Here is a 22,657-nt window from a genome sequence, read left to right on the forward strand (position 1 = left end):
TTATTTTTTATGACTAAGCTTAATCATGTTTTATAGTCTCCTTAAGTAATTCCTATTGTAATATTTGTTATTGAAGTTACTTTAAATTTATTTCTTTAATTTAAAAAATTTCTTATGCTTTTTTCCCCTGATTATTTCTTATATTTGAGTGGGGTTAGCTATTTGCTCAACACAGTGTGTTTGTGTGTTTATTAGGGAAGGGATGTATAATACCCACAGTTCATTTTAAAGGTTGTTTGGTGGCAACAAATCTCCATGGAGTCAGAAGTCAGATCTTTTATATAGATTTTTTTTTTTCACTTGGAATAAGTCTTATCTTGGTTTTGGTGCTCATGGAGTCTCCACAGCTAACATCAAGGCTTGAAAATTCTGTTTTGTAAACTCACAGTTGTCTTCAGTTCTTCAGCCTTCTTCCAAATGGTCTGCTTCTGCCAGATATTTCATATCAGTAAATTTTTTCCTTCAGCTTTTCTTTCTCTATCATTTTATTGTATTGAATTTAATTCTTCTTCAAGAAAATCTTTCATTGATCATCTTCATATTTTTAGTTTTTTCCTCTAGTAAAAATAGATAGGGCTTTTAAGAATTTGGGCTTCCATGGTGACTCAGATGGTAAAGAATATATGCCTGCAATTCAGGAGACCTGGGTTCAATCCCTGGGTTGGGAAGATCCCCTGGAGAAGGAAATGGCAACCCCCTCCAATATTCTTGCCTGGAGAATTCCATGGATGGAGGAGCATGGCAGGCTACAGTTCATGGGGTCACAAAGAGTCGGACATGACTGAACAACTAACAGTTTAAAGAATATAATGATTGTAAGCACTTTCTTTTCATGTTTTGGCACTTAGAATGTATAATCAGCTCTTAAAACCCAGATTTCCAAGTATTTATTGGAGTTATTGTATGAGATCTTTTTCTTCTTTTGTTTCACTGAAGATTAAATTTATTCTGTTTTTCAACTTTTAAATTTATTCAAGTATGTTTTAATAAAAGAGGGCAAAGTAAAAGTGTCTTAGATTATGTTTTATATTAAGAGCCATGATTCAAGTGTTTAAAAAAATGTTCTCTTCAATTTTCATATCACAACCTCTTCTGATAAACAGGTAAGAGGTTCATTACTTTACAAGTTAAAAAAGGCACTGTTCACTTGCTAAAGCTCAGATCATTAAAATAGAACATGGAATGAAAATCTTAGACCCTATATTTTCATGTTTTTGTGCTAATTTTCATTGAATATATTAGTAAAAATCAAGTGCATGGACTAGATACGATAAAATGCTCAAAAATGTTTGGGGACATTTTTACTACAGGTTTGGCCTCGTCTATTTGTCAGTGCCAAAAAACAACCACATAGTCAAGGCTATGGTCTTTCCAGCAATAATGTATGGATGTGAGAGCTGGAAAATAAAGAAGGCAGAGCACCAAGAAATTGCTGCTTTTGAACGGTGGTGCTGGAGAACACTCTTGAGAGTCCCTTGGAAAGCCAGGAGATCAAACCAGTCGATCTTAAAGGAAATCAACCCTGAATACTCTTTAGAAGAACTGATGCTGAAGCTGAAGCTCCAATACTTTGGCCACCTGATACGAACAGCTGACTCATTGGAAAAGACCCTAATGCTGGGAAAAATTGAAGGCAAGAGGAGAAGGGGATGACAGAGGATGAGACGACTGGATGGCATCACTGATTTAATGGGCTTGAACTTGGGCAAACTCTGGGAGTTTGTGAGGGACAGGGATGCCTGGTGTGCTGCAGTCCGTGGGGTCATGAAGAGTCAGATATGACTTGGTGACTGAACAATAACAACAGTGCTTCTGACAAGAAAACTTCATTATCAGAAGTTAAGAGCCACTGGTTTCTCATCACCTTGACAGAGTTGATTAACAAGAGTCTTTCCAGGAGTTCCTTAGAGCCTAACGCTTCGGTTTCCTTCTTAAACCAGTTTGATCATAGTACTGCCTGTGAATGTCATTTTGGCTTTCCATAATTTCCTCCAAATGTATTGCAGACTTTCATAAAATCCAATTCCAGACTGTTAAATTTAGCAGTGGACAGAGGGTCTTTATTCAGGAGGATGGTTGGATTACGCTTAACTGTTAACTCCTGTGTTTCCTCTTTCAGAGAAAGAGATCTCTCACTAGTTCACTTGGTTACCCACGGCGTGATTGATTCCTATTCTAGAATACCCACATATTGTTTTACTAAGGCTAGAAAATAATGAAAAAAACAATAGCACAGAGAGTAATAGAGAGGGAAATGATCTGGTTTAAAATTAAGATACGGTTTCTGTTCCCTTCCTGGTTTCCTGATTCCCTGCAAATGGCAGAGGATGTGTTCATCCATTTTTCCCAGAAGCATAACTAAGAGGACCCCAAAAATCAGATAAAAAGGGGAGATACTAGAAGAAGTTAGAGATTTCCTTTCCCACTTAAGGAAAAGTCATGTAGATAGTTCTACATTCCTCTTTTGGATCCCTATTTTCTTATTACAGATGTTAAGAATGTACTTCCTTTATGAACAACAAAAGAATGATACTTACACTGTTGACTCAAACAGTTAACCATACCAGAGTATATTGCAATGAACACAACATGCAATCAAGGGGTAGGTGGTAAAGTGAAAATACTTTTTCAACACTCTGAGATTTTAGGGGTAGGTGGTAAAGTGAAAATTTAGGGTAGGTGGTAAAGTGAAAATTTAGGTGAAAGCCCCATCCCCACCATCCCCACTAAGCACTGACATTTATTGAACACTCCTCTGTGTAAGATGCATTATTTCATTTGATCTGCAGAACAATGATGTATGAGGTGGCTGTTAGTATTACCTCTATTTGGCAGGGAGAAAACTGAAGGCTAAAGAGGATATATAAGTTGCTTCAGGTTACACAGCTTGTTCATAGTGAAGTCAAAACCATACCAATCTATTGGGCTTGACTAACTTTTTGCTGTCTGTCCCCAGTTTACATTTTTAACTGGAGAATGTGTGCATGCTAAGTTGCCTTGATCTTGTCTGACTCTTTGTGACCCTCTGGACAGTAGCCTGCCAGGCTCTTCTGCCCATGGGATTTTCCAGGCAAGAATACTGGAGTGGGTTGCCATGCCCTCCTCCAGGGGATCTTCCCAATGCAGGGATTAGAGTATAATTGCTTTAAGATGTTATGTTAGCTTCTGCTGTATAGCAGTGTGAATCAGCCATAAGTACACATTTTCCCCCTCCCTCTTGGGCCTCCTTTCCACTCACCTTTATGCCACCCATGTAGGACATCACAGAGCACCAGGCTGAATTCCATGTGCTAGAGAGCAGCTTCCCACTAGCTATCTATTTCACACGTGGTAGTGTATATAAATCAGTCCTTACTTTTGAGAACTCGATGTGCCTCTTCTGTATTTTTTCAATGTTGCTGCCAAGACTGTGCAGAACATCGATAAGCAGCTATAGAATAGTATTATAGATGACCAGGAAAATACTCCTTTTCCATGAGTGAGGATGTCGAAGACTGCATTATATAGGAGATTCTAGTCAGTTTAGTGTGTGAGCACCACTAGCTTTTCACTGGTGTGGAACTTTGAGAGAAGTTAGAATGGTCCTCTTAAGTGGTTAGGTGGCAGAAAACTTGAATTGGTTAGACATGACTTAATAAATTAATATACCACTCCAGATAACCAAATTCCTTGTCTTGTAGTAATATAGCCTACGTTAAGACAAATTTTAATTATATTAAGCAATAATTATCAGGATGATAGATATTTGGGTTCACTTTCACTTTTCACTTTACCTCATTGGAGAAAGAAATGGCACCCCACTCCAGTACTCTTGCCTGGAAAATCCCATGGACAGAGGAGCCTGGTGGGCTGTAGTCCATGGGGTCGCTAAGAGTCAGACATGACTGAAGTGACGTAGCAGCAGCAGTACAAAATCTAGGTCAGTAATGGGAGCTTACATTTAGCTGTTCTCTTTCATTTTATTAGTATTTAGTGGTGAATTCTTCATGCATGCCTTTTTTTGCTGTAACAGGTTATTTTAAGAGGGGTAATAAAAGCTAAACAATATTGATTAGATGGTAAAATTAAGATGCTTACAAAAAAGGGACTATGTAGGCTGTGTTCACCAATAATATTTATATTTTTAACTGATTAGATAAGTAAACCCAGAAACTCAGATTTGTATTTTTGCATTGGTTATTTTTCATCACTAGGAAAAATTGAAGTGTTTTAAAGAGGACATGCTAGTTTTTAACAAAGCTTTTCTGAAAAACATCTTTGAAATCATCACCAGTCTTTGCAGGTTTGGGTTCAGATAGAGTCAGCTATGATCAAAATAAATTGATACTCCATAAAAAGGAGAAGCAGAATAATTTATATTCAGCAGAAGCTCAAATACTAATTCAGAGAGAAGATTTCAAGATGAAATATATCCTGGAGTTAAAAAAAAAATCTAATTACCCTGACTACTGCATTCCTTAGCAAACCAAATTTTACTTTTGTATCTGTGCTATGAAGGCAGTGCCTAGTCGGGTTTAATGGAGTTCTTTTTTCATTACAATCTGTAGATTTTGCTTATTCCTGAGAATAAAAATAAAATTTTCAGAAAAGCTGATGCAGAGTGATAATTTTTCATGAGTATATCTGTCTCTAAAACCAGATTCTTAACTCATGTTTTATTCAGTGATTACATTTACTTGCAGCTTTATTAGGGAAAAAAAAGTTAAACTCATGTAATATGAAGAGCAAGAAATAAAAATATATTTTGTCTATTCTTATTATATTTTTCCTATATGTTAGTGATACACATTTTAAGTTCTCATCTTCATGGAGTTTCATGGTTCTCATGTGTGCACATTTCACTAATCTGTCTCTTTGTAATGTATCTTAGATGCTTTTGCGTTATGAAAACACCTGAACAAATTATATATGTCACCACTGCAGCTTTCAACTATCATAATCTTTAATTTTCTTGTCAAGGAATTCTTGTCTTCCTTTTGTGCAAATATTTAATTGTTCAGGTTAATCCGATTTATGTGGTCAGGAAGAAGGAAAATACAGTGCATTCTGAATTTGACCTTCTTTATTAAATATTCTGCTACAACACTCATGGTTGCTGAATTGTACAAGCTATTGAAATAAATATGAGTACCAGCAAAAACCTTGATTACAAATAACAAGCCATGCTTTATTAATCTTCCAAATAGCTACACAAGCATTCCTTTCCCCCCACAACTTCTTAGAAGAAGAATAGTATAATGGGTAGATCAGTGGAGTTAACAACAAAGAAAAGAACAGCATCATTCGATTTTTAAAGTTACAGTCCATTCTTTTTATTTTAATCTTCTTAGCCTCAAAGCAACTTAATACTCTTTCTGCACTTTTAGGCTATTGCATTTCTTGTGTTTAAAAGTTGAATACTGAAAGATTTCCACCTGTAGGACAAGCAGTTTTATATTTAAATATATATCTGTAAGGTGTTTTCATTAATTTTATTATATTTCAAGAGAAATTTCAGAGCCTAATAAATAATAGTGACAACAAAGGAATGATTCTGTAGACAGAAACCAAAGTATACATGTTAAGATTTAAATGCAAGCAAATGCTTAAAATGCAAACAGCAAGTTTATTATATCAGGATCATATAAGACACCATGGCTAGAGAGGATGCAAGGCTAAATTGGCGTCTAATTTGAGTCAGCAAAGTTTTCAGTCTTGAGCTTAATTAGTAGAAGGGCATAGTGAATTAAAGAACCCTCTGCCAAATGAGAAACAGAGGAGGGCAAGAAGCAATAACAGCAAAAAAGATACAGACTTAGAGGAGTCAAATTAAGATTGATATTAATTAAAAGTGGATGAAAGAGGAGAAGTAGAAGTTTTACAGTGATCTGATAAAATGCATGTATCTATCAGATGTTAATAATGTAAATATAGGTATTTGCTTTGCATTTTGAACAACTGCCATTTAGGGTAACCAAAAGAGATACACTTACATTTTTTAAAAATATGTAATTAAACATTAATATCAGCTTTCATTACACACCCCTTGTGTTTCTTGTGTTAGATATTGTTACTGTTATGTATCATCCCTTGGTCATTGTTATATGTATCCCTAATAAAACAACCCTTTTATTGAGTCTGTATAGCCAATTAACATTTTGTATATCTTTTAGTGGATATGAATATGATGATAAAGCAACACCAGTTGTTTGAGGCTTAGATTCTAGTCCTGCCTGCTGCTGCTGCTGCTGCTAAGTCGCATCAGTCGTGTCCGACTCTGTGCGACCCCAGAGATGGCAGCCCAGCAGGCTCCGCCGTCCCTGGGATTCTATTGTTTACAATATAGTAAATGCTGGGTATCTGTCTCTTTTATAAAATGAACATCGTAATACAGCTCCGCCTATGTGGGAGAGTTAAATACACAGTCTGTTAGTGGCCATCTGAGTCTTCCTTCATGAAACTGTCCTCAGCTCATATTCTCACCTCCCACAGAGAATATGGGAGGACACCCGAATTCTTTACTAGCCTGTGATCTAGTATCTTGGTCCCTTAAATTGTAAATTCTGAAATGCAGCTCTTAAAACCATTCAGTTTCTGTGAAATTGGAATGTGTTTTGTCACCTGTGGGGGCCTCGCGGGCTCCTATGCACTGCTGGCTGGGCGGCAGTCAGGGCCTGGCTGTCACCCTGTGTGAGAGTTTGTTTTTCCTGATTACACACGACACACCCTCAGCGTTTCATCCCACAAACCATTTTAGATCCACTCGAGGAGGGACTGTGTGTCTCGCATTGACACCTTCTGGTATGATTATGAAAGTGACAGCATGAAAACTTGGGAAGCTTGGAGGACAGTCCCACCGCCAACTTATTTAATGATGTTGTGTGAAAAACACAGGCATAAATGGCTCCAACTTGCAAAATTATTCAAAAGAGTTAGACTTGCAACATAATGTTAGAAATATTCTAACATTTTGCTCCTGTTTTCCTGTTTATATATGCACAAGAGTGATATCTAATATGTATTTTAAAAGTCTACTATAGCTTTTACAGTGAGGGAAAAAGGACAAATTTCAAGTTATAGCATTGTGTCATGGTTTAATTGGCAAGCATTTAAAATTTTGTAGTGGTCACTGAACAGCTGGTAATTGCTAGGGCTTTATGTGATACATGTCTTTTTTTGATGTGGACCATTTTTAAATTCTTCGTTGAATTTGTTACAATATTATTTCTGTTTTATGTTTTGGATTTTTGGTCACAAGGTATGTGTGATCTTAGCTCCCTAACTAGGGATGGAACATATACCCGCTGCATTGGAAGGCAGTCTGAACCACTGGATCACCATGGAAGTCACCATGTCTTAACTGGGTTTACTAAACCAGATCTCATGCTTCAGAGGTTCCTTTCCTACTCTGTCCACTAAAGAACACAGTTTTCCCCTAGACTCTATTTCTGTCGGGCCTTCCTCTATGTAGATTAAGCAAATTAGACACTGATAGCTTCATAGATGTTCATGGTGGTGCGCCAATGATCCCCATAATGTATTTGCATTTTGTCAATGGTTTTTGGAGCCCAAAAGCCCAAGATTATTCTTATGATTAACTCATACTTATACCAACAATTTGATTGTCAGTGACAGTAGTTCTTAGGTTCTTCCCATGTGCACTTATCAGGGATCAATGAGCGATGATTTTTTAACTATTATTTGAAAATTAAAATATATCTTTCCATTTATATAAAAATACATGTATATTTCAGAAAAATGTGGAAAATATAGAAGCAATGGCAGAATATTCATAATCTTACAGAGAAGTCATCTAGAGTTTACACTTTCTTATGTATCTTTCAGGTCATTTTGTTTCTATAAATTGTGATCATATGTGTGTATAATAGTGTTTCTTCCTCCTTTCATCTAACACTTAATAGTTTATCTTGCTATGAAACTGCATGCACCTTACCTAAATATCTGTCTGTTAGTCAATCAAACACACAGATTTCATGTCCCTATAGTTACAAATCGGTATTATTTTAAATTTATATTCTTTAGTAAATAATCTTGAACAGGAACCTTTTTTTTTTTTCCACCTTGCATGATTTCAGGTCATTTCTTTAGGATAAAATACATGAACTCTCAGAATTCATTGTCAAAGAGGATAATTTTCTTCAAGGCTTTATGTTTTTGTCACCAGATCCCTTTCTGAGAGCTTTAAAATAATGTACCACCCCAACAGAGATGATTAAGTAGACATGGGCATATTTTTCATCAAAGAGGAAAAAAAATCAATTGTCTAACATTTTCTCTTCAAAATTCTTTGATTTTTCTGTCAATATTAACGAGTCCTGATATAATCAGGGAATAACCAGGCAAGCATGTGGACAAACAAAACAAAGTTAACAAGGAAATGAAACAAAGGAGGACACACAGGACATATTGGAAAATAGAATCTGGGCAACATAAAATTAAGAGAACTTCTGAGACGATCATGCCTGGATTATGCTCTTGAGCATTTTTGGCAAAGAACTTTGCAATCCTTAAATGTGAAGGGAGTTGAACATTTTGAAAATTAATGAGAGCTTTCCTGGATAGTATCTGTGGATTGTATTTATATTTCTGCTCAAATTGTAAAGCGTGGTGCTAGTGTAAGTATCCCTTTTTGGACTGAGCTAGCACTCTCTACTGTCAGAACCTTTTACTTATAAAAGAGTCTGTCGCTCCCTAGATGTGCAATTTTAAAGTTCAGTTTGAGAACCTCATCTTCCTGAGGACATTCTGAATTTCAGTATGTTTGACAAAGGTTTGCCACTAATCATTTATAACGTTGGGGGTGTTTTATCATCTCTTTGTATGGCCCTGTTACCTGAAGCCTTTTTGTATTCTGAATATTTTGTGCTCCACATGGCTGCGACTATGGAATATTACTACTTTAGATGGAAGATTTTTGAGATTTTGAGATTGAGGCATAAACATGTACACTGTAACTCTATCTCTGAGCTATTAAATGTCCCCCATAATTCAGAGTTCAGCATTTTCATGCTTTATCACCTAAATTCCCATCCGATGTCAGTTCTATTTGCCAAAATCCTAATTTAGCTTGTGATGCTTAAGGAAATTGCATTGATCTCCTCAGAAGAGGTTATGGGAATTCCCTGGTGATCCAGGGGCTGGGACTCTGTGTCCCTACTTGGGGAACTAAAATACTGCAGGCTGCACAGCATGGCCAAAAAAAAAAAAAAAAAGGAGAGATTATCATCATTTCATATGTATATTCCATAAATCTGTGTATTGCTTCCCCAAATATTTCCATGATCTGAGTCATATCTTTGATGTCTTGACATGCTCATAGAAAATTTCATATATACACCTTTAATCCATATCAAAGTTTTTATTGCAAGTTAAAAATTTTAAATTTTGGAACAGCAGTATTTTTAAAGACATTTTCATGTGTGGCTGTGTGGATCTTTGTTGCGGTGCACACGTTCTTTGTTACTGCACGTGGGCTTTGTCTACTTGTGGCGAGTGGGAGCTACTCTAGTTGTGGGGTTCAGGCTTCCTGGTGGCTTCTCTTGTTGCAGAGCGCTGACTCTAGGGTGCACGGGCTTCAGTTATTGTGACTCATGGGCTAGTTGCCTCACAGCATGTGGTAACTTCCCAGACCAGGGATCGAACCCATGTCTCCCGTGTTGACAGGCATATTCTTAACCACTGGACCACCAGGGAAGTCCTACTCTTTTTAATCTCGTTTTCCACCATTTCCCTTCTGCCTACAAAGCATGGCAACGTCTTCCCTTGATTCTGAAACACTGAGTAACTCTACCCCTTTGCAATAATTTATAGATAGTATACATTTATAAGAAAAGGGCTTCCCTGGTGGCTCAGCTGGTAAAGAATCTGCCTGCTATGCGGGAGACCTGGGTTCAGTCCCTGGGTTGGGACGATCCCCTGGAGAAGGGAAAGGATACCCACCAGTATTCTGGCCTGGAGATTTCCATGGACTGTATAGTCTATGAGATCGCAAAGAGTCAGACACGGCTGAGAGACTTTCACTTTATAAGAACACAAACAAATGTGTATTAATGATATGTGACTTCTCAACACTGATATTACATATCACGTGTTATCTGACTTGTGTATTCACTGTTCTCAAACTGCTCTTTCCAGTTTCACTTCTCTATTTGAAGGAAGGATTTTTCTGTCTTCATTTAAATGAGTAACTAATAAGCACCAACTCATTCTTATCACTTTTTTCTTCCTTGATCTCAGTGACACTGCACTTAGTAATTATAATTATACCTAATCTCCTTTAAGATTTTTCCAGTAGTCATGTATGGATGTGGACTTCTTCAGAGTTGGACTCTGAAGAAAGCTGAGCGCCGAAAAATTGATGCTTTTGAACTGTGGTGTTGGAGGAGACTCTTGAGAGTCCCTTGGACTGCAAGGAGATCCAACCAGTCCATCCTAAAGGAGCTCAGTCCTGGGTGTTCATTGGAAGGACTGATGCTGAAGCTGAAACTCCAATACTTTGGCCACCTCATGCAAAGAGTTGACTCATTGGAAAAGACCCTGATGCTGGGAGGGATTGGGGGCAGGAGGAGAAGAGGACGACAGAGGATGAGATGGTTGGATGGCATCACCGACTCGATGGGTATGAGTTTGAGTAAACTCCAGGAATTGGTGATGGACAGGGAGGCCTGGCATGCTGCGATTCATAGGGTTGCAAAGAGTCAGACATGACTGAGAGACTGAACTGAACTGAACTGAATCTCCTTTAAGGCCACACATAATGTCTTCAAACTGTGAATCACCCTCCCTCCTCCCTATAAAATCTAAGGCAAAAAGCACTGATCTTTGGATCCGAAATTCTCTCCCTATTGCAAAAGCCTGAATGAAATCAATTCCCTTACTTGTTTCCTGTCTTTGACAGTGTCTCAAAATAACCTCTTCCAGTTCATCTTCTACTTTGCGTGGTCAGTTCTGATTTTGTGCTCTCCATCTACCTGACTCTTAAGAGTTGTTCTGTATGGTTCCTGATTTTAAATTACAACATTGCCTGAGTAATCAAATCCTTTCAAAATTCTCAACTTCCACCATGGTACCTCTCTTTGAAATTCCAATTACATGCTTCTAATGGCCCACTGAATATTCCTAGATAAAGATGAATCTTTTCTTCAAATTCAGCATGTACCAAACCAAGCCTGTTTCCCCCATCCCACTTCATCCTGATCTTCCTTTTATATTTTCATTATTGATAGCTGGAATTATTTATTGTCTATGCAAGTTTCCCAAAGCAGGAAACTGAATATATCTCTCTTTCCTTACATCTAATATCGAATCAATCACTAAGTCTTTCTTTTAATTTCCCTACATTGAGGATTTCATTTAGACCTTCATCATCTGTCATTTAAAAGTCTGCATAAATTCATACCCAATTCTTCAGCCTTTGATCATAACCTCCCTACAAATTATTCTCAACAATGTTACTAAAATTGTCTTCAAGAATGCAAAGCAGATCATGTCTTCTAGTTTTAAAAAGGAAATATCAAATTCCTTAACTTGGCACTAAAGATCCCTTGGGATTTGGACCCAGAGTATCTCTCCAAACTCTGATCCTTTAAACTCAACCCGTGTTCCAGAAATAAATGTCAAAATGCCAGACTACGTGTTACACCCCCTCAGTCACTCAAGTCCATGTTCGCACACTGGCTGGGTTCCTCATCCCCTTCTTATTGGCATGATTTCTTTAAAACTTTATCCACATATCTCTTCACAGAAAGTTTTCATGTATATCTCTTTCTTTTTCTTGAGTTATGTCTTCCTCTCAGATTCTCTTCTAGCATTCCTATCACACCACATCACAATTACTCATTTGTTTCACCCACACAAGCTGGCTATAGATCCACTGTCTTCTTTTCTATATTCCTGTAAATGAGTACATTGCATTGCAGTTTCCACATTTGGCTCCTGGAGGGCTGTCTGTTCGGGCCTCTTCCCTTCCACTTGTGAAACTGCAAGAATGCTGGAGTTGAAGTTACTTAGCACACGACCAGGTCATGTGGATTTATGATCCTCTTCATGGGGAGGCCTAAGGTTGCAGACATGGGCTATGGTAGCAAGAAATTGTTCATCCCATCATATTTTAGTCATTGTCTATGTTGCTTTTTGACATTCTCTGATCCCTAAACAAATGTTCCAGGCAAACTTACCTTCCAAATATATCATTTCACCTTTCTTAGCCTGGTTATCCCTTTCACTCCTCTAGACCATCTCGACTATTATTTTGTTTGCCCCATGTTTCCAAGCACTCTTCCTTTGCGAAGCTGGTTGCTGAAGAGGATATCAGCAAAATCTTAGAAGTAAAAATCTTGCCCTGAGTCTTTCCTCCTGAGATCTGAAGTTACACAGGGCTGTCAGAGGGGACCAGGATGGGCCCACAGAGCATTCCTTGGCAGTAAAGCAAGGAAGTCACTGAAATAGGAAATTACCTGTTATCTGTGCTTAGTCGTTCCGTACTGTCCGGCTCTTTGCGACCCCATGGACTGTAGCCCGCCAGGCTCCTCTGTCCATGAGGATTCTCCAGGCAAGAATACTGGAGTGGGTTGCCATGCCCTCCTCCAGGGGACCTTCCCAACCCAGGGATCAAACCCAGGTCTCCCACATTGCAGGTGGATTCTTTACCATCTGAGTCACCAGGTAAACCCACCTGTTACCTAGAAAAGGGATTATCTTGGCTGGAAGCCAGAGCTCAGAACATAGGTGTAAGAGTTCATAGATGTAGGGCTTTTTCTGGATGAGAAAACAGTCAAGACTGAAAGGAAAGAAGAGAGAGAAAGGGAGAAAGATGTGTGTGTGTGTGTGTATGTGTGTGTGTATGTATGTGTGTGTATCTGTATGCATGTGTGTATGTGTATGCATGCATACGTGTGTATATGTGTATATGTGTGTGTGCATGTATGTGCATTATGTGTGTGTATGTGTGTGTGTGTGTGTGTGTGCGTGCATGCTTAGTCTCTTCAGCTGTGTCTGACTCTTTGCAGCCCTATGGACTATAGCCCACCTGGCCCTGGGATTCTTCAGGCAAGAACACTGGAGCGGGTTGCCATGCCCTCCTCCAGGGGATGTATATATATGATGAGAGAGAGAAACCCACCTTTAGGAAACAGGGAACAGTGTCAGTGCTGGGCTTTGGGAAACGATACCTGAGCACTGGTGTTGTGACCATGAGACTCAGTAATTGAGTTTTCTGCAGCCTGTGTAGGGTCTTAAAATGGCAAGAGTCATCTCAGAGAGACAGGACTTCAGCATAAGCTTCAGTTTCAAGAACTTAGGACAGGAAGTAGTAAGAAGAGAGGACTAACCAAACTTGAATTTTTTATTTAATTGACATTTAGAAACAAGCAGGTTTCATTTGTGTCTGGCAAGAATCTGGGGGTGATTTAAGGTGGACCCACATCTTCCACTTATGGGCAGTGGATGATTGCTTGAGAGGCTAAATGAACTAAAGCTAGGTATGACCCAAGGGGACCATAGCAAATAAACAGGGGGATGTCAAAACTGCCTGTGGCTGAAATATAGTATGAGAAAAACCTCATTTTCCAGTTTAAGTAGAAAGAAGAAAAGGCAATTAAGGGGATTCCTTGACGGTCTGTGCTTTCACTGCCAGTGACCTGAGTTCAGCGCCTGGTGAGGAAACTAAGACCCTGTGAGCTGGGCGATGTGGCAGAAAAACAGGGCAATTGATAGAACCATTTCAGTAGGTCCTCTAGCCAGTGAAAGAAGTTGCTTATCCAGTAAGTTGTACAAGTTTAGGGAATTGGAAAGGTAGTTAATACAGCGTGAAGGCATGTATAAGACATATGTCACATTGCAAGGAGATGGGTTTTTTTTTTAAAAACGTATTTAATTGAAGTATAGTTGATTTACAGTGTTGTGTTAATTGTTTCTGTATAGCAAAGTGACTCAGTTATACATATATATATACACATTATTTTTCATATTCCTTTCTATTACGGTTTATCACTAGATATTAAATGTAACTCCCTGAGCTATGCAGTAGTTGTTTATACACCCTATAGGTAGTAGTTTGCATCTACTAATCCCAAACTCCCAGTCCTTAAGGAAAATTTATTTTGAAGGAAAGAAGCCTGTAGAAATATTTCTGTGGAGTAATACATAGTGAAGCCCTGGTTATGCCAACACAACTGACCTTTACCATCAGAATGCTAGGCTTGAGTATTTCTACAAGCATTATTTTTTTGAAAATGTGAACTTGGAAGAGTCTGCATCTATTAACCATGCCATTGCAAAAGCAATTTCTCTTGAGCATGTAAAGCAGAAATCCTAGAGGTGAAATATTCTAGGTCAGGGCAAGTGATCAACACAGGACTGCTCTGGACTAGAAGAAATTGCCTTGGAAAAGACGTGTATTCAAGGAGGAGCTGGAGACAGAGTTGAAAACAGTCAAGCTTTGTGTTTCTGAAAATGTAGCAGGCATTTTGATTACTTTTGGCTCTTCTGGTCCCATTTTATTAACAATTAAGACTAAAATCCTCTTTCACATGAGCTTATAGTCAAGCAAAAATGCATTTTATTGTGGCATAATAATCCTTCCTTCCTTGTTTCATAACATTTTTGTGCTGGAAGGGGGGAAAGTATCATGCTTCATAAAACATCAGGTTACGATTATGCATACCATAGATTTTTTTTCTACATCTATGTGAGAAAAGTGTGTGTTTTGTGGTCCTTATGAATTTGGGGATTAAAGAATTTCTCAAGGTATATTTTTCATGATATCCAATGATTTTTTTTTTTTTTTTAAGAAAGGAAAGTCTAATTACTGATAAAGTAGCTTTACCTAAACTAAAAAGGAATGGTCCAATTCAGAGTACCAAAACTTTCGTAAAAGGTTGCATTTCTGAATGATGATGCATGGGATCCAATGGCCACATCCGAGTGTCTTAGGAGATTCTGTTTTGCTCTAACATTGACTTTTTCTGAGCAGACCAATAGCTTTATGAGTCTCTGTGCTATGTAGGAAGTTGGAGCCATATCTATATACATGAAGCAGTGCTTCTTCTGATTTGAACCTAGATAAATTAATCCACAGATACCAGAGAAACACTTTCATGTGAAGCGATTTGAGGGACCGCCAACTTCTTGAAGAGATGACTCTAGAACTAAGAACATGATGTAGTCAGGGTAGACATCTGTGTGGAATCACAGCTGAAATACACTCAGGCACTTTAATTAGACACATTACATAAAAAGAGCTCATTTCAGTGTTACATAAAGTTACACTTAATAAATATGAATTGTAGATATTCACCAAAGCCAAATGGTCAGAGGCTGTCAGAAAAAAAAAAAAAAAAAAAGAGAAAAGAAAGAAGAAAGAAAAGAGAGAGGTTCATCTTACTGATATGGGTCCACTAACCTAGAACTGGATCAAAGAAATTATGTGATTATTGTCTTCAAGGTCATTTAAGAATTAATGTATATTCACTTAGGTTTTTCCATTACTGGAAAATTATCTGGTATTCATTACGACATAGTGTCCTGAATATATTAAATACATTTTTTGCTACTAAGTCATTTGGCCACTAAATAATTTGCCTAAAAGTGCAAAGATAAGCACCACCCCTGTACCTCTCAAATTATCTGTTTTTTTCCCCACTGAAGAGAACAAGGCCTTAAAAATTAATAAATAAAAATGAATACCCAGACAATTAAAATGACATTCTTGGATGTCTTAGCGATGCCATATTGCAATATAAGTTCCTAAACACTTACTCTCAAATAACCTGTTGATCTTGTCATGAACTGTATTAGTTTTAAGTCTTCCACTAACCTGCAGACCAGACTTTTAAGAAGCAGTGTTTTAGAGAATTTTTGGGTCTGGGGAATAGGATGCTTTTTTGTGGAGTTCTTGTATGATTATAGGTTGAAAGCTAGAGGAAAACTTCTCACATCTTATAGCACATAATTATTCAGATTTTATATTAAGGAATGAATTTTTGATCACTGTGGCATATCTAAAGAATATTTATCTGACATATTTAGGAGTAGAATGCTATTTAGGTAACTGTTATGTGTCAAAGAAATTAAATACCCTCTTTTATAGCTTAATTTTATGAACTAATTTGTATGATAGTATATTGTGGCTAATAGGTTGGAAAAACTAAATTATAATTAAAAACAGAAGGAAAAAAATCTGAGGAAGAAAGGATGATCTTGTTATCACGATCCTAGTTGGCAAGGATAATAATAGTTTCTCATCCCATCAGCATGAATAGAGAGTGTCCATAATTATAACACACTAGGGTTCTCATCCTTTCTAAAAGCTTGTCCTGGTTTTATATTACCTCAAATTTGCTGAATTTTTTACACAAATAATTCTCCCTACATAAATTTATGTTTTAAGCTTATCATCAATTTAAACCGCTTTAAAACATTATTGATATTCAGAATGGTATCTAGTGCACAAGATAACAAAATATTTTTTTGAGGCTCAGAAAATTAACCATTTGTTTCTTTCTATAAATTTATCATCTCAAACAATTATTGAGTCAAAGATAGTTAATCTTGCTTTCTTTTGAACTTATTCATTCCTACCCTACATAAAATTTATTAAGGATCTGTGCTCTTAAAAACTGGTAGATTTAGGATAACTAATTTGTATATAGGTATATATTAATTCAAAATAGTCAATATTTAAAAGTTCTATCTAAAGAAGACTATAATACTGTATTTAACTAAATGATAATTTACTTATAAAAATATGCACATGGCCCTACCTTTGGGCAAGTTCAAGTTGTAGGACAACCAAATTTAAGAGAAATGCTGCAAACCTTGAGTACATATTTTCTAGATAGTAATGCATTCCAAAAATATATAGAAATTTGATTCTGGAATGAAATATATTTCACTGAATTGTTATCATTCCTCTCAGTGCCAGTATAGTTATAAAATATGTGTTAAATATACACATGTGGCTATGTGTGTATATATAGTGATTTCATTATACTAAATAAATCTCTTATCCTTGTATGTTTACCGTACTTCTGGTAGAACCTGTATAAAGCTTTAGTGGACTAATTCATGTAAAAATTCTGCTTTGTTCTAAAATCACTTACACTGATCATTTTATTTAAAAAAATTTTGTTGGAGTACAGCTGATTTTCAACGTTGTGTTAATTTCAGTGTACAAAGTGAATCAGTACACCCGATTCACTCTTTTCTAGACTCTTTTCCCATACAGGCCGTTATAGAGTACTAAGTATAGTTGCTTGTATCATACAGTCCTTATTAGTTATCTATTTTAGATACAGGAGTGTGTATGTCAGTCCCAATCTCCCAGTTTATCACTTCTTGCTTACCTCCTGATAATCATTGGTTTGTTTTATAGATCTGTAGAAAATTTCTGCATTCTATTTCTGTTTTATAGATAAGTTCATTCATTCCCCCTTTTTAGATTCCACATATAAGCACTACCTTATGATATTTGTCTTTCTCTCTCTGACTTAACTTCACCCAGTATGAGAATCTCTAGGTCCATTCATGTTGCTGCAAGTGGAATCATTTCATTGTTTTTTATGGCTGAATAATATTTCATTGTAAATATGTGCGTGTGTGCGTGCCTCAGTTGTGTCCAACTCTTTGCTTCCCTATGGACCATAGCCCGCCAGGCTCCTCTGTCCATGGAGTTTTCCAGAGAATAATATTGAAGTGGGTTGCTATGCGCTTCTTTAGGGGATCTTCCCAACATCTTTATCCATTCTTTTGTTGATGGACATTTATGTTGCTTCCATGTCTTGGCTATTGGAAGTAGTGCTGCAGTGAATTTGGGGTGCATGTATATTTCCAAATTATGGTTTTGTCTGGGTATAATGCCCAGATATGGGATTGTTGGATCATTTGTTAGGTATATTTTTGCTTTTTTAAGAAACCGCATATTGTTGTCTGTTGCCAACAAAGGTCCGTCTAGTCAAAGCTATGGTTTTTCCAGTAGTCATGTATGGATGTGAGAATGGGACTATAAAGAAAGCTGAGTGCCAAAGAATTGATGCTTTTGAACTGTAGTGTTAGAAAAGAGTCTTGAGAGTCCCTTTGATTGCAAGGACATCCAACCAGTCCATCCTAAAGGAAATCAGTCCTGAATATTCATTGGAAGGACTTGATACTGAAGCTGAAACTCCAATACTTTGGCCACCCAATGCGAAGAGCTGACTCATTTGAAAAGACCCTGATGCTGGGAAAGATTGAAGGCAGGAGGAGAAGGGGACGACAGAGGATGAGATGGTTGGATGGCATCACTGACTCAATGAACATGAGTGTGAGCAAGCTCTGGGAGTTGGTGATGGACAGGGAGGCCTGGCGTGCTGCAGTCCTTGGAGTCACAAAGAGTCAGACACGACTGAGCTACTGAACTGAACTGAGCTGAACTGATACTGTTCTCCATAACGGTTGTGTCAGTTTACATTCCAACCAATAGTGTAGGAGGTTTACCTTTTCTCCACACCCTCTCCAGCATTTATTGTTTGTAGACATTTTGATGATGGCCATTCTGACCAATGTGACATGATACCTCATTGTGGTTTTGATTTTCATTTCTCTAATTATTAGTGATTTTGAACATATAGTCATGTGTTTCTTGGCTATCTGTATGTCTTCTTTGGGGGAATACATATTTAGATCTTCCACCCATTGTTTGATTGGGTTGTTTGTGTTTTTGATAAGGAGCTTCACGAACTGCTTCAATATTTTGGACATAATTACCTTGTTTGCTTCATTTGCAAATATTTTCTCCCATTCTGTGGGTTTTCTTTTTGTTTTCTTTACAATTTCCTTTGCTGTGCAAAAGCTTTTAAGTTTAATTGGGTCCCATTTTTTTTTTTTTTTTTAATTTTCATTACCCTAGGAGATGGGTCAAAAAAAATCATGTTGTGATTTATGTTGGAGATTTTTCTGCCTATGTTTTCTTCTAAGAGTTTTATAGTATTTGGCCTAATATTTAGGTCTTTAATCTGTTTTGAATTTATTTTTTGTGTGTGGTGTTAAAGAATGTTCTAATTTTATTCTTTTACATGTAGCTATCTAATTTTCCCAGGACCATGTATTGAGACTGTCTTTTCTCTATTGTCTATCCTTGACTCTTTTGTTAAGGTTAGGTGACCACAGGTGCGTGGGTTTGTTTCTGGACTTTCTATCCTGTTGCATTGATATATCTTTATAGTTTTGTGCCATTACCATGCAGTTTTGATTACTGTAGCTTTGTAATATAGTCTGAACCAGGGAGCCTGATTCCTCCAGCCCTTTTTCTTTCTCAGGACTGCTCTAGCTATTCTTGGCCATCTGTGTTTTTGTACCAGTTGTAAAAAAGGTCTAATTCTGTGAGAAATGCCACTGGTAATTTGATAGGGATTTCTTTGAATGTGTAAACTGCTTTGAATAGTATAACCATTTTCAGAAAAGTATGAAACATGTCATGAATTTGCATGTTATCCTTGCACAGGGGCTATAGTAATCTTCTCTGTACCATTTCAGTTTTAGTACATTTGCTGCTAAAGGGAGTACTTGATCTTCATTTAAATTGTATACATTTTCTCCCAGAATTTAAGGCACTGAATATTTTACTTACCATATTCAAGTCTATTGATGCAATTAAAAGGTGAAATAAAAGAAATTCTGATGATAAATTTAAACTGTTTTCATTATTTAAATTTTTTTCCTTGCAGAGAAAACAGCATCTTACCTTTTACAAAAAAGTTTCTTTAAATATAGTGTTACTTCCTGGTTAATCCTGATTGCCCTGTAGCTTCAAGCATTCCCAATGAAACTTTTCTCACTGAAGTCATTACCGATTCCAGTTCTTAATTTATTTTAATAGCTCATGTTTAAATTCTATTTCAATCTCCCTTGAAAATTCCCTCTTTTTTTGCTTCAATGACATTGCTTTTATTTAAAGTTTTCTTTCAACTGCTTCTACTTTGCAACATTTGAAGATATTCATTGATTGGACCTTCAAGTGATGGTGTTCCATCCACAACCTCTGTTCTTAGAATGCTTTTCTTCTTACACACTTCTCAGATATCTCATCTGCTTTCATGAGTTGAAATTTTCTTTAGTAATGAGAGACTAGTCTTTTCTGTAATAATCTAGCTTCCGGTATCTCTGTGTCTTAACTCAATAAAGGTTAAACAAACTGGTTGGCTGGGATCCAGCACTCATTATGGTCAATCAAACGAACTGATAAATTACACAATCTCTAAGAACAACTTTTCAGACATGACATACATCAATGCTTATCACATTTTCTTATCATGGCCTTGCTTTACAACAATGAGAGAGTGAAGTAAATGCTACCTGAAAAGACTGGAATTTCTGTGAATAGTTCTAATCATATCATGGCCTCTGACCTCAATCTCCAGCTCAGATCTTTAGACTTGTGTATTTCTCTGTCTTTTGGAAACCTGTATTTATACTTTTTTAAATGAATCTGAAACATATATCTAATAGAACTCTTATTTTTTTATTCACATTAGAATACCCTCCTTTTATTTCCTGTCTCAGTGAATGGCAGTGATACTTATCTAGTTGGTTTAGCTGGAAACCTAGCAAACCATGCTAGATATTGCCTAATCTACCTAAAATTAACTTTCACAAAGTCTTTTACTTTGACATACTTTATACATAAAATACAACTTAAAAGTCATTACCACAGTAAACAAGGCCTTTCATTACTTTGCTTTTGTTATCTTAGAAAAATTAAGATACACCACTATATAATTCACAATTTCTGCTGTTGTCAAACTGAGCTATGTTTTCTCTCTCATTTCTGAAAATTTGTCATGTTATGTTTTTGCCTTTGGCATGAAGATCTAGAACTGTCTCAGCACTATCTTGAACTAACTAATTCCTGTTGGCCTTTCCAGGCTCAATATATGCTTTTCTCTGCGTTAAATCTTCCCTGACCTCAAATCCCACTGAATCTAGTGCCTCCACTGCACACTCAGCTCGCCTCCTCTCTAAAAGTTTACTCACTTATGTAGTAATTTGTTAATCATAGATATTTACTGAATACCTACCATAGAAATGGTCCTTTTTTCCCCAGAGGAAAATAGGCAGAATGACTTAGGGCTAGAGAAGAGAACACTCAATAAATCAGTTAAATAGGTAATATAATTATATGCCAGGGTACAAACTTGAAGGAAATAAAGAGTTTTGTGATCAAGAGTAGCTATCGATTTTCCAGCAGCCATGTACAAATGTGAGAACTGAACCATAAAGAAGGCTGAGCACTGAGAAATTGATGCTTTCAAATTGTGGTGCTGGAGAAGACTCTTGAGAGTCCCTTGGACAGCAAGAAGATCAAGCCAGTTAATCCTAAAGGAAATCAACCCTGAATATTCATTGGAAGGACTGTTGCTGAAGCTTAATCTCCAGTACTTTGGCCACCTGATGCAAAGAGCTGACTCATTGGGAAAGGCCTTAGTGCTGGGAAAGGCTGAAAGGAGAAGAGGGCTGCAGAGAATGAGATGGTTAGATAGCATCACCAACTCAATGGACATGTATTTGAGCAAATTCTGGGAGACAGTAGAGGACAGAGGAGCCTGGCGTGCTACAGTGTATGGGGTTGCAAAGAGTTGGATGCTACTTAGCGACTGAACAACAACAACAAAATGATCAATAAGCAACTTCTCTGAGGAGCCAATAGTTGAACTACCCATAACAGAACTAGCTTTATAAAAAGTGATACAGCCCAAGGTTATAAGGCATGAGACGTCTTGTTATGTTCAAGGAACAAAATGGAGACCAGTGTGCCTCCATGAGTGAGTAACAAAGCAAATGGCCTGAGATTACCCTGATCAGCATAGCAATATTCTGTTGGGCCTTGTTGGTCAAAGTGGCCTTTACTTGAGAGCAGTGTAAGCCCTTTGAAGGCATGAAATTGCAAGAAGGGTTGGTGAAGGGAGGGGAGGAACAGAATGAAATATTCTGATTTAGTAATTTTGAAAAATTTACTACGACTTTTTTATGGCAAGGTGAGAGATCCCTAGGAAATTGATTGTGGTGATCTTGGGGAATAAGAGATCATATTTTTAGCACATATCATTGTATGTCAGAATGGAGCATGTCATAATGTTCTAAAACTTTCTGTTATTCTGTTAAATCTGTGCTGTGAACTTCATGTGGGCAGAATGTTAGTGTCCCAAAGATATAGTACAGCGACTGTGGATAAAAATCTCTTAATAAATATCTGTTAAATGAGTTAGTATATTAAAGATGAGGGAAAGACCAAGAAGGAGTGAAAAAAAATATTGATATGTCTGTGTTTTTATAATATATTGTTTTTCATATAAAATTATATATTAATTATAAATGAAAGATAATTTGGAAGAACTGTTAATTTACTTTTCAGAGACAGAGAAAGACAACCTTAAAATTTGCCTATGAAGTGGTCCTTGGATAGCTTTGGAATCTTTTTGTTCTGGGAGGGATTGTGAATAAGACAGAGTAGAAGGGCTTGCATACATAAAAAGCTTACAGTAGACTTACTTTCCCCAAGTAAATAGTCACTTTTTGTACATAGAGCAAACTCATGGGTTTGTAAGCAACTTTTTAAAGAAAAAATTAAACTATAAACTATAGTTGATTTACAATATTATGTTTGTTTCAGGTATACAGCATAGTG

The 22,657-nt window shown here is 36.9% G+C and overlaps 1 non-coding gene across 1 annotated transcript; it reads right to left on the reverse strand.

Moving 5' to 3' along the window:
* Positions 1-19,432: 19,432 nt before the first annotated feature.
* LOC122452622 lies at positions 19,433-19,539 on the reverse strand. Its single transcript, XR_006272785.1, has one exon. It is a non-coding gene; the product is annotated as a U6 spliceosomal RNA (small nuclear RNA).
* Between the last annotated feature and the right edge of the window lie 3,118 nt (positions 19,540-22,657).

The sequence above is a fragment of the Cervus canadensis genome, chromosome 13 (genome assembly GCF_019320065.1).
Source record: "Cervus canadensis isolate Bull #8, Minnesota chromosome 13, ASM1932006v1, whole genome shotgun sequence".
Taxonomy (NCBI): domain Eukaryota; kingdom Metazoa; phylum Chordata; class Mammalia; order Artiodactyla; family Cervidae; genus Cervus; species Cervus canadensis.